At 34.6% G+C, this 12,963-nt stretch overlaps 1 protein-coding gene across 19 annotated transcripts in view; it reads right to left on the reverse strand.

Annotated features, from left to right (window-relative positions):
• The window catches only part of MEF2C (myocyte enhancer factor 2C), a 183,889-nt gene that overhangs the window by 150,304 nt on the left and 20,622 nt on the right, over window positions 1-12,963 (reverse strand). For 13 of the 19 annotated variants that reach the window (XM_031666757.1, XM_009208748.4, XM_031666753.1 and 10 more), the window contains exon 1: window positions 11,632-12,513. The exons of the other annotated variants lie outside the window; for them this stretch is intronic. The gene's annotated coding sequence lies outside the window, so the exon portion shown is untranslated. Of the gene's footprint in view, window positions 1-11,631; window positions 12,514-12,963 lie in introns of those variants that run through there. 19 annotated transcript variants of the gene reach the window in all.

The following is a 12,963-nucleotide window of genomic DNA, read 5'->3' on the forward strand; positions in this document are numbered from 1 at the left end:
TAAGCCCATGTGCCTTAGAGGGCTCCATCATCTTCATGCAGACTTATTATTATTATTATTATTTTTAAATTAAAGCTTTTAGAGGCGTCCTTGATTGCAGTGTTGGGAGCTGTCCATGCTGTTTTACCATAGGGAAGTCCACTCTGCAAGTATTCCTTGCGCTGAGCACTCTTTATCCAGGCATTAAAACAGAGTTAGAAAAGAAAGCTGAAATGCAAGGTGCACACTAGAGGGGCATTATTCAAAAGCAGGAGAACAATTTCAAGTGGTTGCAACACGCCAGGCTGTATAAACTGGGCATGTCTCATCGATATTACCTGACATCCAAAATACGAATTTTTTTGAGAAACTATGTGAACACAAAAGCTGAACAAAGGGGTTTCCTGACACCAGTAATGCTCACATTTTAAAAATCTACATTTAACCTAAATTTGTTTGCAATATCAGAAAGTAATAATCCTCAGGTACAATTCTGCATTTTCTATACTTTATGTTTTTTTCTCATATACATAAAAATACCCAAATTAAGACAAGTTCATTTATTCATCATCTCAAAGTTGATAAACTGTGGTCATAATGAATAAGCCCTCAAATCTAGAGAAAAATAGGATAATAAGGGCACCATTTGCTAGTTATATTTTCTTTTCAAATAAAAAATGCATTTCCTCTTTATGGGAAAATACAATTCATTTATTCAACAAATATCTATAGAATGCCTATTATATGCAAGAGTTCTTGTGAAGGATTATAAAGACTAAAAGAACACACATTCATCATAAATTAATTCCATCTCTACATATAATCAAAGTTGTCTAATAAGAAAAATAAACAAAGATTTTGAATGTATACTTCAAAAGTGAATAATACTAAGAAAAAACTTAGAATTCTTGGCAAGGCTGGTTACACCATTAAAATCACCTAATAACTGTACATGAAACACTTCCTCTAAACTGAACTTGCATCAAAACTAAGGAATAATCTATCTGCAATTCAGAACTTTGAGTAAATGACTTTTAAAATTCATGGATGGTATTATTTTGTTTCTTTGTTTCCATTTCTGGTTCTAAAAATAATATGATATTTATTTAATAACATCTAATCTGTGAAAGGTTTTGATTTCATTGGAGAAAGAAGTATATTGTACTTAGCAATCATTAGAATTGACCCACCACTGCGTAGGAATTACAGACTTGCTCTGAATATGACTCATATTTAACTGACTGAAAGTATTATTGAAAAATAATTTTTAATAACCATCCCACCCAAAATTTCTAAATGATCATTAGCAGGAATGAAAAATGACTAAAATATAGTGTAATGCTATGATAATAATTTAGTAATTACTGATCATTTACATGTGTCTGTATTATGGTTTTATATCTATTATCCTAGTAAATCCTTAAAAAACTTTAAGAGGTGGGTGATTTTGTAACTCCCATTTTACAGATCCTGGAACTGGGGCTTTCTGGTCATTAAAACAACTGCCTAAAACCACTAACCAGTAAATGAGAGGTCGGCTTTTGAACCCAGTTTTGGTCGTTGTTCTTAATCATTACTCTTTATTGTTTATGGATATGTTTGTCTAATAGCATAACATGTAAAATCAAAGAAATGATATTAAGTGTGGAAATGGGGTCTCCAAACTCTTTATGGCTGTTTAAATGATCTTCTCTCTCTTAAGTGTATCTTCATCCTTTCACGCTTTATGTCTCTCTCTGCTCTCCCCCACCGATGCTCCCCACACTGTACACACACCGTACACACACACACACACACACACACACACTCACCCCGTTGGATTTCTGGTCCAACTCTTACTTCATAGAGCAACCTAAAAGGCATAATTTGGTTGAACTTGCCCAATAACTGTACCACTTCCAGGGAGTTCATGAAGCTGTTCATGTTTGCCACGAATATACCATCAAGTGACTCTAAAGCTGCTGTTGTTCCTTACAAAGATGTGATCCTACAGCCCTGGCTGTTTCAAGATCAGTGTCTACAGCTCTTTCAAATCATGGCATTGGGCTGTGATGAACCACATCAGTTTCTCAAGTGTAAGGAGATAAGTTAGCATCTAAAACAATTCTGTCGCCCATGTGTAGTCAAAACAAGTTAAAAGTGCACTTGCTTTCACAATGCCAAATACTTTGAAGCAAGAAGGAAGCTTCGAAACGAGAGAATCCAAAAACAATGAAAACGGAAGGAAAAAACACTGAAGTGAAGAATTCTCTGATTTTTTTGAAGCTATGAAATGAGAGAAGCGGAGGGAAAAATCACATAGCGCTCACTCTAAATCAAGCAAGATCAAACAGTCTTGGAAGGGATATTGCCGATTCATTTCAACCAGAGTCATAGGGAAACAAATAATGGGTATTGAGTATGTTACTCAGCCTTCTGCAAATCCATCAATGTTGCCATGGATTTTTTTTTTTTTTGATTTATGTAAGGCGGCAAAAATTCAAACATAAAATGGAAGAAAAAAATAGTCAAAATTATTTCCTTTAACTTCTAACCTATATAGAGTCTAAGTGGACTTCCAATAAATATGAGAAATAAAAAAATAGATTCACTTAAAAATAGACAAATTTGTTAGACTTCATTTAGTTAAGAAAAATCATCCAGAATGAATTAGGTCTGGATTTTCACAGTACCTTTTAAAGATATTAATGTTAACTGTAATAGAAGGGTGAAAAGATCTACTTTTTAAACCACATAAACCTTTACTAAAAGACCACCCAACAACTTAATAAGGCTCCTCAAATATGGATGAAAATCAGGTACCTTAAAGAAGTAATTGTTTTAATGGTTAACAGAGTTTAAGATTTCCCAAATTCTTGACCAGAGAATTACCAACTAGGCGAACCTCTAATAGAGTCAATGTTTTAATCGGGTATAGTTTTATCATATTTAAATAGAAATATAGTTTACTTTCTATTTTAAAATTTCCATTCCATACATGTGTTCAATAGTTGAAACTTTACAATGTATCTGACAATATTTACCAAGGGGTATGATTCAAATGATCCTACTGTTCCAGAGAATTTCCAAGAAAATAAAGAAATCTCTTACAGTAGCCTAAATAGAAGCACAGTTTTAATCTGAATTTTTAAATATGTGTAATTTTCTAACAAATAAAAGTCAAAAAGTATTGACTCATATCTATATTAGCATTTACAAAACAAAGTTTAACATTTTTTTCCTCCCTTGCTAATGGGCCTTGAAAAAGTACCAGGTATAGGAATATGCCATTGTTTTCATATTCTTATAAGCTGCCTTATACATTTTTTAAGATTTATGCTGTATTAATTTCTTAACAATTTATTGGGAACATTTGCATTCACAGAAAAATAGATGCTTGATATTTAAACATAATTAAAATTATCATTCTTATCTATTTAGGTTTCAAGAGAAATAAAATTAAATTACACTTAACTGTTGGTCTAATTTGGTCAATTTCATATAGGCAATTAATAATTAGTGTAGTGGGTTAACGACAAAGCTAACATTTATACACTATTCATATACTGTTAAATCAATAATTTAGTTTAAAAATAAAATTAGACCAAATATTTATTAAGTGGTAACACTTTCTTCTGAAGGCTCTCATTTAATACATTTCTAAAGAAGAAGGCTAGTTTTAGAAAGGTGTGCTGGCTGCACCTCATACAAATGAGAATTCTACTGATTGAAAGGAGCCATGGCAGCTAGAAATTATTTTTTTAATAGGATTTTTAAAAAATCACATGGGTAACAGTTGAAAATGTAACTGGTAATTAAAGCCTGCTTCTTAACAAATTTTTACTTTAATTTTTTAAGGAGAAGTACAAGTTTTTAGACTACAGTTTCAGATACAAGGAACATTAATGCAGATATTTAGAAGTCAATTTATTCTGCATTGTATTAAACACATTACTTACACTGTACCTTTCAAATGAAAAGCATAAAACTAACGCTCACATTTTCTCCCTCTGTACTCTGTATTTTGACCCCTAATAATCATTTAAAGTGTGGGTGTTTATCAATAAAAATTATTGCAGCACCACACATTGTGGTGGAACGTTGCTATTTCCCGAGATAAGTACAAAAAACCTCAATGCTAATTTGCATCACAAAATGATCTAACATATCTGGAATATAATGCACAGGCTTCATTGAAAAGAAACCATTACATTTTTCTTTGTGAAACAAAAAGTACAGATATCTGATTGGGTCTGGGTGTGCTGGAGGTAGGGGGTGGGGAAGAGGTCTCATTTTCTATCTCACACCTATTGTTTTATGCATTCTAAACTGCTATATGGGAATAAAAAGGAAACATACTGAATCCACTTTGCAGTTAATGTCTTAGTAATTTAAGAGGCTGAATTTTCAAGTTAAAGAGGGGAAACATTATGCTTTTCCTTTCCCAAAGCTATTTCCCCTATTTCCCAGGAAGAAGGCCCTCTGTTCCTTACCCTATGCAGGGGGGAAAAAAGGACATTACTTAGGGCTGAAATCACTCCGAGACAGAAGAAGGGAAGTTTATGATGTGGCACTGTGCACAGTATCTGGTCTGCAGCCAGTAAGTTTTCATTTTGTAGCTCTGCTTCCAGTACCTGCCCTGCATATTCAGGAATAAAAATATACCAGAGCTCTACCTGAAAAACTGTGGATGTTACAAAGAATTAAAAGAGTTTATTTTTCTTTCTTTATCCTGAGTGTAATTACTGTTTTTAAAGAAGAAAGAGCTGAAACTATAGTAACTGGAAGTTTTTTTTTTTTTCTTTCCTTTTTAAACTCCTCAAACTACCTTCCAACAAAGCCATTTAAGTTAAATGGTACATTTACAGACTCACCTACATGAAGGATATAACTTAAAACATCTGCTCAGACACATACGTTCTGTTCAGATATAAAAAATGTGGCAAAATTTTTTAAAATATAGGACCACTATATTCTTAAAATGTGTGTTCTTCTGTGTGTGTGTGTTCATTCATTCAAGAGATCTTTGACTGCAATTAGGTAGTCGGTCCTATAAAGGCTTCCTTGTGTGACCATAATTTCTAAAAGTAAAATGCTCCAGTGAATATTTCTGCTAAATAATCACATCTTCAAAATTACTTTAAAGAAATTCCAATCCCTCATGTTACATTAAGCAATAATGCCAGTTTTCCATAATATGCCTTGGTTGTAAGCACCTTATTCAGGGTCAACAATTAATTAGAAGACAAAAAGTATAAATCTCGTGTTTATTAAGTAGCAGGCAAATTTCTTTGTCTGTCTCAACGTATTTACGTTAATGAATTTATTTGCTTATTTTGAAAATAAGCATATTTAAGCCAAAGCTGCCTGTCTTCGGGGTTTGGGGAAGGATGCACATTCTCTTGCTATCCTTCTAACTTGCTGAAAGAATCACAGGTGTGAGAAAAAGACGGGGATAGCTCTTGGTTGTTTTTTTTAAAAAACACTTCACATTCTATTGAAGGACCACATCCACTTCTTTTTAAATACAATATGCTAGGAATCCATAGTATCTGAGAGCAATTTATATGAATTCTTCATGTGCATCTTATCTATGACAACAAGATAGAAGAGGAAAACCAGACCACCACGCTCATGATGCTATTTGCAAAAAGCAGGTTCTCAAAAGGGACTAATTTGAAGATCAGATAGTTCCTCCAGCCTCTAAAAACAAGTTTTGAGTGTTTAATTCAAATCACTGCTTGAGGACTTGCACTGTCATTCTACATGAATCCCAACACTTGCAGGAGGAACAACATTGCTCCATTCATTTCAAATTTACAGCATTAAGAATTAATAAAGTCTCTATAATGTCTGCATTATTTAAGAGTAATGATTCCTGAAGAAATCTGCCTGTAATAGGCTTACTGTTTTTATTGCTTGTAATGTTATCAATTTCCTTTTCAATGCCCTCGAAAGATTCTCTTCATGTGCTTTGAACTTTGTTTACATTGGCTGTATTTTAAAAATACATACCAAGATTTAACTTGCACAATAAAATGACAATGTACAGCAAATGAACTATGGTGATGACAAATAAATGTTACTCATATCACCTGAAAGTAAACCATGAATTTATATAACATGTATCACATAATTTCCATATTTAATAAGAATATGATTTTTTGCAGTAAACATTAAAATAGTATCAAGGAGATGCGAGATAATAGTATATTGAATAGCCTTTTCTATAATCTTAGTTTTACAATGGTATTCTTTGTCATAGAACATTCTTTAATTATTTTTCTTACACGGACAAAAATAACATAAGAACATCAATGCTATCTTCATATTCTTAAAAGAGAGGGGCAAGGAATGAATGCTTCCAGCACCCTTTATTTTGTTAGGCCTCAATATTGTCTGTAAAGTAACATGGTTACTACAAAATTCTTGATTTGAGCAACAACAAAATTATTACAGTGTACTTTACAGTTATTTCATGCATGAATGTTAAAACATACTGAAATTATAAAACTTTCATATACCTTTTTTCAATATTCAGTGTAAGGTAGGTTGTCAATAAGAGCTGCTTTAAAAAAAATTGACAATTTTCTTTGCTCACTAACTATAGGAGATCATTGCAAATTATTTTCTTTCTCATGCTGCTATTCACTTACATACTGCATATTTGCTTCAATTCTCCAAGGGAAGAAATGTGGCTCTTGTGGGAAAGGTCCACCCCTTTCTACATGTTTGCTTCCTTGAACGAAAGGAACACACCCCCTTACATTCTTTGAAATGTGTCCAACAATTGTAATCGCACTGTATTATTGACTAAATTAGAAAATCTTAAGTGATAGTCAAATATTGTTAATACGCTGTGTATTTTGAGTCAGGAGACCTAAATGACACACACACAGATAACAGAAATGAAGTTCAATCAAGTATCTACACTTGGATGCTTAGAATGTTTGTGTTAGTAGAAGAAACTCATGAATGTTTTTGTGTACATGTATGTTGTATGACACCTCAGGAAGAGGCCCATGAATGTTACAAGTTTTTGACTGCCTCCTTTCAATTTAAGACCTATTAGAGGAATTACCCCTTTCTTTCATAATTATAGTAGAGAAAAAATATTTAGAAACTTAGCAAGTAGAATCAGAGAGCTGTTTGAAATCACAAATGTGCAAAAATATCACAGGTCTGCGCTTATCATCCTAATGGCAGAAAACTCACACCAAAGTTGGTACCCACTAACTTCTACCTCATTAAGGCAAGCTGCTGGTCATTGGATATTACGTTCTATCAGGACTTTCCATTATGTAGAATAATGTATTTCCTTCCAAGGCAAGTTTTTCTTTTGTTGTTATTTTCTAATAAAGTAATATACTCCACATTTATAGAAAATTTTGCATTTATCTTTGATTTTATCTTTTCTAAATATTCTTTTTCTTTATTCCACTTTTACAAAGAAATTTGCAAGTGTAAAGATACAGCAGGCAAAAAAATTTATATCTCTTTTAAGATATTTTAGTGTTTAAATGAAATGGATAGTCCTTGTGCAATTTATCAGGCATTTCAGAATGAACTCAACTATATAATTAATTCCCAGGCCTACAAAATGGAAGCTTTGTTATTTGCCTGTGTTTCTCACTTGAAATAAGAGTGAATATATAACTGGAACTCAAGGTAATAAACTTATTAAAACTTAGTAAGATATTGTTATGGTCAAAGAAAACCCGCAAGTACGTGCCACAAATCCACTCAGAAGAAACATCTCATTCACTAAAATTTTCTATCTTATTATAATAGTGCACAGAAAATTAAACACATAAATATTAATTTTATGTATCACAGATGATGTAGGCAATGAAAATGCAATGTTTACATTTATGGGTGACTCATTAGTGTTTTATTGTGTGAAACACTAGGAGGCATCAGTTGGGTGAAAAAGGACTTCAATTTTAGAAGAAGCAAGAAATTACTGTAAAGTTGGGTGTGTAAGAAGTTAAGATTTTTTAAATGTTATTATGTAAACCAAAACTTTATTCTCTGAAATAAACCCTCAAAACATCATATTCTGTTGTAAAGAATGACCTTTATATAACATTCATGAAATATATATATATATATAATTTGACCAATGAACTTTTATGAAGATATATTTCAGATGTATGGATTCATAACTGTGTAATTACACATTTTTATGTAGAATATATTTGGCAACAGAATAGCATAATGGATATTGACTATTATGAATTTTCTGCTGAATTACTCAATAACATGAGTGTATGTTTTATTTCTGGCAAATTCTGTTTTGTGCTATTTATAATGCCTCTGAAAATGTGTAATGCATTTAAGTCTTACAATACCTGCTTCGTGTAAGCAGACAATTTGATGTTTGTTCATAAAGAAATGATGGAACTTAAAATTTACACAATGAGGACATAGATAAAAAAGGACATGTTTTCTCTTACTTCACTACTGAAAGCCTGTCATTTGAAAACTGAATTTTCCATTGTTTGAATGGTTCATAATGATGAAGCAACAGGGTCAAAGTATACTTATCTAGCAATCATTTGAAATTGAGTGTCTTGCCATTCCTCAACAATCAGCTTTTATCTTTGACCTATCAAAATAACATGTGAACTATGTAATCTGCCTTTTGTAAGGTGCATAGACTCTGTTGTTGTTCCTGGTTTTGTGAATCACCTCTGTAATCTGGTTTGATTTCCTAAAGGTGACAGATCTCGGTGAACAGTCAAGCTTTACTGAGTGCAAGATAGTCCACGCGCCTATGAGATTAAGGTACAGTGCTAAGGACGGGGATCTTAATTACCTATCTTTCCACATGCAGCATACTGATGAAACATCAGTGATTAAATCACTTCATCGTGTCCAGGCAATCACCACATTAGGATAGAATGAATATGTGTATTTTGATAAGTTTTAGATATTAATTTGTGTGGCATTTTCTCAGAGGATGAGCTTTTGAAAAAGAAGTGTAACTTTATTAATAATCTCTTTACAGTCCATCTTGTGACCATGAATTGCATATTAAATTCTTCTACGTTGCTTCGAATCATGTCCCCAAAGCCAGAATTCTCTGTTTAATAATTATGCCTTTGTTGTTATGTAGCACAAGTATTGCTGCACAGCTATTTCCCCATTTTTGTCACTTTCTGAGATTTCATAGACTCAAATTATACCACACTTTAGAGTTGAGAAATAAAACCACAAAATATACTTCAATAAACAGAAGAAAGTTTTAAAAGATAATGTTAAGATATGCTAAGGAGTTATTCAGTGCTGTTCTTTATAAAAGAAGTTTAAATACAATAAATTATTTATTAGAAAGATACATTTGCAGTGTTATGCAATTTATTGATTCCGTTAAGTTAGGGCCAAGGAAAAAATTTCAGGTATTATTTCCCCCAAATTTTGCAAAATGAACATGTTTACAAAGAAGAAAAGATGCAAGTTGCCTCTTGTTATCTAAGTTTCATGGAGTTATCTAGTATTAAAGTGCTTCTATCTTGAAAAGTTAATATCGGTGATTGCACACTTTTAAAATATGAATAGCTCAGAAAAGGTGGAAAACTGTTTTTATTATAAATTGCTCATTCGTTATTGAAATAAAAAACAAATTAACATTTAATAAAACTGACACTTTAATATTATCTTTCAATATATTCCACATGCACAGCAATCAGGATGTAAATGGTATAATTAATGAGTGAAGTAAAATGCTGCCTTTCCTAAGCCTGAAAAAAAGTCAAACATTCCAATGTTGTGTGAATTATATTAATAAAAATAGTAGATTTTTATAAAATTTAGTAAAACTTGAAGTACAGATAACAGCCACCTACTGCCTGTTTGACGGGAGAATCAAATTTTAAGCAAATGTTATGTTTAAAGACTGTTTTAATGAAAACTTTTAGAATTGAGTTAGTAGCCGAATACACAGCTAAATGTACTTTTCTATAGATTGAATGAGATATTTAAAATATTTCTTTCCTCTTGAAATTGGATGTTAGATAGGGACATCTCATTTTACCTATCAAGTTCTGAGCCTTGCTTTAGAACTACTTCTTTTAACTTAAATAATTTCATGCATACACTGGAAGACAATAATATGGCTTTTAACAGCATTATCTTTAATTGAAACTGATCAAGAAACAAAAATACTGCTTATACCATATTGGTACATACTGAATGTTTTTAAAGACTAGCCAAAACTGACATTATTTTTTTAAATTAAATAAGATGTTTTAGTTTCAAATTAGAGATTGTTGATCTATTTAAAGCTAAAATTGGTATGCAATACGAGGTTAAACGGGGTTCACAGGTGGTCACATTTCCATGTCCTACCAAGTCTCTAGGGACTGGAGTTATTATACTCCACATAAACATCTTTACTCTGCAACCACAATTCCATTGCAAGGTGCCAGTGAAAGTAGGCTGGTCACTTTTTTTTTTTTGGACTGGTATAATGAGGTGGCTGGAGTTTCCTTTATAGCACTTAGAAATTATATGCAGTCCCCAAGCATTTCATAAGACAGTTACTATTAGAGTTAGTTTCAGATTCACAATAGTAAAACGCACTTTGTGTCAAAGCAATTCTCCACTGAGGACCGGTTAAGGAACTGGCAGAGAGCCCAATTCTACTTATTATACTGTTAGCATTTACATATAAAGTATTTTATATAAAAGACACGCATTCCTAAAATGTGACAAAAAAAGGCTTTCCCCAAAGAATGATAACTACTGGACTTAGAATAGTCAGAAGTGATTCAGATATAAAATTTCCTTTAAAAATCAATAGCCATGTTCAGGGAAGGAAGATAACATTAGCATTAAATGTAAATACTTCTATAACATTTAATAATACAATAAACGACGTGTCACATCTATATATACTTCCTTTGTGTCAAACTTTATCATTGAGTTTGGTAACTTTCATTCCAAGTCTAAAGAGAAGGCAATTTAAGTGACTTAATCTTGCTTGCTTTTAAACGGCTATATATTTGACTTGACCTGAACAGCAAACTATATGCTGAAATCGAACGTGAATTGTGAAATGTGTAGACTATCATGGCAGGGATATTACCTTTTGTCCACAACAATTAAGAATCCTTCTGTCAAGCCAGCACTTTGGTGAGGGAAGGAAATGCACAAAGGTATACTCTGACAGCCAGCCATGCTTTAGCTCAAACTAATCCCAAGAATTAGTGGCTCAGAAGCATAACCCAGGGCAAATCAGTGTCTTTGGGGGACTCATGGGAGCATCTTTCCACAGTGAACTAACTGCTAAATCTTAAGGCATCTACTTCAAGGTCACAGAACATGCTGTGAAACATTAAAATCCACCAGGCTCCACACGCTCCACCATATCAAACATGCTAATGACGTGAACTAACTTCATGAAACTTTAAATACACTGGTGTGACAGGAACGAGTCAGGAGTGATTTCAATAGCTGATGGCAAACGGATACGACTATCTAAAAAGTTACTTTTAGCAACAAACAAGGAAATCATGGAATCTAACGAAAAGAATGCACAACGAACCTCAACTTCAGCCTTCAAAAAAGGCACAGGGATAGATAGACACAGTGCCGTGGAATATATTGATGCAGATTTTAGAGACAATACCCGGGTTTTCTATTTCCTCGAGAAATGTCAGGGGTACTTACATGAAGGAAGACCCGATCAGATTAGTCCTTGAGATATTTTCCTTTCTTAAGAGAGAGAGAGAGAGAGAGAAAAAAAAAATAACAACAATAATCTTTACTTCGTCCAGCGTTGAAGTGCTTCTCCACCTGATTCAAACATGCAGCCACGGCGACCCACACAGAACCTTCAAAGTCAATCCAATAGCAGCCCGAAGATGTCTGGGTGTACGCGTGTGCTCAAGTGTCTGTGACTGCGAGCAGAGCGAGCAGAGAGCTGGAGACGATGTGTGCGTGTGTGCGCGCGCGAGGGGAGCGCGCGCGAGGGGGGGGCGCGGGGCCGCGCATTCGCGCGCGCCGAGGCCGCTCCGAAGAGGAGGAGGAGGAGGAAGAACGAGGAGGAAGAGGAGGAGGAGGAGGAGGAGGAGGAGAAAGTGGCTCTCAGCGGCCGGTCGGATTAAAAGTAACCAGACTCGTCCAGAAAACTGCGTCCAGGAAGGAAGTGACAGAAGACGAATGGGAAAAGGAGAACAGCTCACAGCGTTTGAAACATCGCGTAAAAAAGACTGGGGGTGGTGGGGGCGGGGGGATGGAAGGATACTGGGAGGGGAGACGGGGGTGGCAGGGAAGACTGAGCACGAAGGGTTGGGGTTCTAAGCAGCACGTCCGATGAAGTGTCTTTTGCCTCTTTTTTTTCCCCCTTTATTTAATTTTGTCCTTGCCTTTGCTTCGCGCTGCCTTTTTCTCTCCGTCTCTCTCTCCCCCACAATCCCAAACCGTTGACTCTCCTCGCGAGCTGGAGAAATCATCAGTTTCACTCTTGCAAAAGGGGGGCGGGACTAGACCTCGGAGCGTTTTAATAAAACAAACATACAGCAGCTCCCTCCTCACCCCTCCAGTCTCAACTAGATTGATAAATTACTCCACTACACTACTTTAATTATGTATATGGTATGCAGAATAAATCACTGAACATCAGTACCTCAATCAAGCACTTTTAAATGATAATTGCATCTTGGTGAATCAATCTTTCCATTCCTGACATTTTGCTAATTTTAGTTTTACGGTGGGGTAATAGCACATGCCATACGCAAACCTAATGACAATTCTTTATTGCACGAAATGAAGACAACACGGCGAGCTGCGGCTCCCTGCTCCTCTCCCGGCGCCTCCGCGGAGGACGCTAGGAGAGAACCTAGTCTCCCGCTGCGGCGCGCTCGCTCTCCGGGGACGCTGCGAGCCAGCCAGCAGGAAAGTCCTTCTAAAGTCGGAATCTTTCCTCTGACCAATAGGAGCGCGACCCTAATAGTTGCTCTTGTGACTTTTCCCCCTTTTGGACACGCGTTAGCCACTTCT

The sequence above is a fragment of the Papio anubis genome, chromosome 5 (genome assembly GCF_008728515.1).
Source record: "Papio anubis isolate 15944 chromosome 5, Panubis1.0, whole genome shotgun sequence".
Lineage (NCBI taxonomy): Eukaryota > Metazoa > Chordata > Mammalia > Primates > Cercopithecidae > Papio > Papio anubis.